Here is a 5,410-nt window from a genome sequence, read left to right on the forward strand (position 1 = left end):
AGTTAGTATATTTTTTTTATGGATAATTACAAATCTAATCTTATGATTTGTGGTTTTAATTTTTTTTTAAATTTACAAATCTAACCTTCAGATTTGTACTTTAACGTTAAAAATTTTTTGAAACATGTAAATCGGATCCTCTGATTTGAAAAATTTTGATTTTTTTTTATTCAAAACTTACTCTCGGTTTTCTATCTCTACCCAAAACTGAGCCTTAGTTTTTTATTCTATCCAAAATCTAACTCTCAGTTTTCTATCCCTACCCAAATTTGAATCTCCGATTTATAATTTCTAATTTAAAAAAAAATAATTATCTCCATATTTATAAAAAATACATCAATTTTCTATAACTATGCATAACACACCTCTCCGATCTATTACAAAAAAATTAGCCACGGGTACTAGTATAGTGTAACTATCACAAAAGCAATTATAAAATATAATTAATTAGAAGTGACTAATGAGTGGAAATGAGCTGGAATTTTGTGGAAATATCATTATAACTTATAAGGTGGGGTACCCTTAATTAATTTGTTAGTATACCATTACCAAGGACCCTAATGCATATGCTATATGGTTTGATATTTTTTGTTGATTTATTTATAGATCTAAAATTGGGTCTCCTAATAAAATCTTGAATAATAATCCGCGTTTAAATTTGACTATATGACACTTCACCAAATTCAAGTCTTCCCATGAAAATAACAAATTCTAAGATCAAGTGCATAACGAACAAACTTTCATTGTTTTGCCACTTTCTTCTCTACGTTTTTCTACATAATAGTGCCATGAAGTGATAAATTGGGTGTTTCAAAATTCAACATTATACTAATTATATATTCCTTGATATTTAAACTTTAAGCTAATAATGGTAGGAAATTAAAATACTTTTCTTCATTATTAGAATAGCAAAATTAATAGAGTATACAAATAATATGTCGGAATATATATATAGTCCCCAATCTATTATTGCATGATTAGGACTTGAGCTAGAAAGATATTTTGATTACACATTCAATTCATAACTGCTTGGATGGATAAGTTCATTATCTGGCCTATATATATATATATGTGTGTTTCTTATTTTTTTAACTATTCTATTAGTTTTTATAATTTTATTAAATTTTTAATTATTTTTTTTAATTTTATAATTAATTTATTTTTATGTTAAAAATATTAAATTAAATTTAATATTTTTCTCAAAATATATGAGGTAAAAAATTTAACTAAATTTTTAATTACGAATATCTTTAATTTATAAAAAAATATTTTGTTAATTCTAATTTTTTTACACTAAAAATGATCTAATTATAAAATTAAAAATAATATATATAGAGACCTAATTAAAATAAAAAATATAAAGAATTAATTATACAATGTGTACAATGGGTTAAACATTTGGTTCATGAATAAAATGAACATCACCCAAATTTAAGTTAATTTTGGAGTTCACCAAGGATCAAACCCTTGACCTTTCGAATCTAAAACTCTAATATCATGTCATGAATCCACTCATCCCAAAACCATAACCTGACAGAACAATGTAACACTAATAGTCATATCTCTAATACTTCCTAAACCTCCATTATACACATTGTACGCTTAGACCATTGGCTCCCTATACTTTTCCAATTTATATATATTGATAGCTAAATCTTTGTTTATTTGTAGGTCTGTTATGGTGCAATACACAAGAAACACTCTAGCTGTAGTGTATATTGTTTTGTGCATTATTGGTTCCACTTCTTCTCAAAGTTTTGATTGATTTTGAAGGAAGAAAAAGGAAAAAGAAAGAAATTGAATATAAATAAATGGTGTCACATGGGTGGGGAGGAGAGACCATGAAACAAATTAAGATCTAAATGCAATGACGGTGGAGAAGCACCAAAAATGGCACTATTTCATCTTTAATTATTAAAACAGATAATAGTGTGTTTTTTTGTGAGTAGAGAGTGTGATGAAAAAAAGTAACATGGCATAGAACGTAACATGAGGAACGTGTATAAGGTTTAATGAGAGATAGATATACTGTTTGTTAAATAATGACATAGCAACTAACTACTTCTCTTTGGGTTTTCTTCATTTCATTCCAAATTGGAGTCTTGCATTTTCCCTTTGTTTTGCTCAAATAATAGTGCATCCTTAAGGGCAATTCCATGTGCATTATTTAATAAATCCATGTGTGAAAATGAAATTATAGCAAGCGTTGAAAAACAACACCAAACAAATTAATATATATTCTGACAAAAAAAGTAATAAATGAGAAATAGAAAGGATTAATGCTAAAAATTATTTTGTCTTAATTTGATCCTTGAATATCAATTTAAGGTAATTAAGTTGATTCATAGAGTAGCGTTTGGTGAAGAGACAGATACGAAAAGACTGAGACGAAGAGACAGAAACTAAGAGAGAGATTGAAATAAATTTCAGTATTCCGTTTGGTGTAAGGTAGGAGACAGAAATTGAAATAAAGAGATTGAAATAAATTTCAGTATTCCATTTGGTGTAAGGTAGGAGACAGAAATTGAAATAAAAATGAAACTTTAATTTAATTTACACAAAGGATAAAATTAAAATTAATTAATTGAAATGAGGGTATTTAGGTATAAAATGTTATTAAAATTTTAGTCTCATTTTTTCAAATTTTAGTTCCCTGAAATATTAAAATTTTGGGGACAGAAATTTTAACACCAGTTTCTGAGCTAACAAACATGATACTGAGTTTCAGTCTCTCAATCTTTATATCAATACTTCAAAATAAACGCTATCTAAATAACATGAGATAGTATGCATAAAGTAGGATTCAAAATCCAATACTTATTTAAGCGGGACATGATCTAACCACTCGACTAATTCAAATTGGTTAAAGATTGGTTCTATTAATTTACGTTTTGAGCGCTTTTTTTTTTTTGTAGCACATCGATAAATTTATTACTAGATAGCATGCATTTATATATAAATCTTAATGACTATGTTTATCCTTCATGTTGAAAAGATTTTTTGTAAGTATAACGAATAGAATAATGTTACGATCTATAAATAATCAAACATCTTTTAACAGAAGACGTTGACATTGATTGATATACACTGAAATTAAAGTCTCTTAGCTTGTTCAGGACCAGTTTCCATGGACCCTTCATCACAAGTAGCACTTTCTTCACGTATAGTCTCAATTTTTAACTCATTATTTTGGATCTGATACATACAACTATATGTTCGTATATATTAATATAATTGATCCGGATATACATAAATAATAACATATGGTCGTAAAGAAGTAAGATATATATATATATATATATTATTTTATTTCTTAAAAAATAATAATAATAGTAAAGATATTATAGTGATGAGTACTTTGATTCTTTAATTAGTAGTCTTGATATTTTGAATTCTTACTAAAAGAAACCGAATATGATGTTCCAATTTGAGATTAAAAAAATGTGTAAGATATTATTGGGGGGCATTGAAATAAATAATGGAAGACATATTAATTAATTGTATACGCAATTGAATGTGAAAAACCCATCCAACTGAATTTGCATCCTCAGAATTTATTCCATGTGTTTGGTACAGTCTAGCTAGTCATGGATGCTGAAATTCTAAGGTGCTATCTAGATAGGAGTATAGGACCTAGGAGTAAGAACTATCTCTAAACTATTGAAATTCATACCTATTTATTTACTACCTTGATAAATGTCGGTGCTCAAGAAAATCTTCATGTGCTGAAATAAGAGACAATAAACAAATTAGAACAACAGAAACTTTATCAAAAGAAGAGTAATGTTAGATAATTATTTTTAGAATAGATAGTTATTTTTAACAATAAAAAAGTGAAGTATTCACAATATTGACTATCATTAATTTAAGAGTAAAGTATCGTTTTTGTTTCCAACATTTGGGGTAAATCCTATTTGTATCCCTAACGTTTAAATCATCTTATTTGTATCCCTAATGTTTGTAGAAATGATTCAATGTTATCCTGCCGTCAATTACACGTGAACGCTTTAGTTTGAGTTTTAAAAATTTCTTCTTGAAGTTAGAATACAAATGTCTGGAATAGAATTGATGATCCACTCCGAAAAATAGCTCATCAGAAGTTGAAACTAATTCCTACAACATTTACATAATTCACTTTTCTAGAGACATAATTGAATCTAAACACAAATAGTGGGTATAATATTAAAAATGAGACCTAATTGAGAATGAATACATTCAAATGAGAATAATTAAAAAATATAATCTGATTTGTTAGTATAATTGATAGTAGGATAACATTGAATTACTTCTATAAACGTTAGGGATACAAATAGAACGATTTAAACATTAGAGACACAAATAGAACTTATCCCAAATGTTAGAGATAAAAACGCTATTTTACTCTTAATTTAAATAAATTTTGTAACCATAAAATTTATATTCATTTGATATTTTTAACCAAACTTTAGTCTATAAAAAACACCGTTAGTAATGTCATTCAAATTTCTTCTTTTTCTTCAAATATTCTCCTTCTCATTTTTTTTATCAAATCAAAACTCCAAGTCACCATCTTTTCTCACTCCATTCTCATTCTCATCATCACCACTTCTAACACGTCCTTCATTTCTATCACCACTTCCATTGTCATTGGTGTCTTGGAATGAACCAATCCTCAGCGAAGTGAAGTAAATCAGAATCCTATCATAATAGAACATAACTGCTCTGTTGAAGTTGTTGACAAGAGCGAAAGTCCTAACTTTTAACGTGTGTTTTGACGTAAGTGCGTTAAAATAGAGAAAAGAAGAAAAGGAGCATGTATCAAAGAAAATGAAATTGAAGGTAAAGTGATAGATTTATATTTCTAAATCGAAGAGAAAACTATAAATTTTAAATTATAAATCTTAGACTTATTTTAGTTAATTAGTTTTTATATTAATGTAAAGATTAAAATTAGTATAATTAACTAATTTGATATACTTATTTGATCATTTTAAAGTCTCAATTACATTATCTTAATTACCATTAGAAATACTATATTGGTATTGTAATATTTTATATATATCAACATTGTGTTAATGAAAGTTAAATTAAGGATAAATAAAGATTCACAATTTGTAAATTTATAGACAAAGTAATACTAAAACATGTTTGAAAACTATTTGGAGAGAAATATGCATTCAATCTTGAATGAACAACTTCTAAAGAGAAGTTAAAAAAGTACTAATTTTCTGAGAAAATTTTGCATTGAATGTAAAATGTAAAATGTGATTTTGTCGAATAGTCATGTGAGAATAATTTCTTTTTCCTTTGCAATATGTAATATCGGTATCATTATTGAATTATTGATTGCAAAAGAATTCACTTTCTAGTACAGAAATAGACTTGTCTTCAATTAAAAAAGTGGCATTCAATAAAAGAGCGAGAATCCTTT

The sequence above is a fragment of the Arachis duranensis genome, chromosome 5 (genome assembly GCF_000817695.3).
Source record: "Arachis duranensis cultivar V14167 chromosome 5, aradu.V14167.gnm2.J7QH, whole genome shotgun sequence".
NCBI classification, from domain to species: domain Eukaryota; kingdom Viridiplantae; phylum Streptophyta; class Magnoliopsida; order Fabales; family Fabaceae; genus Arachis; species Arachis duranensis.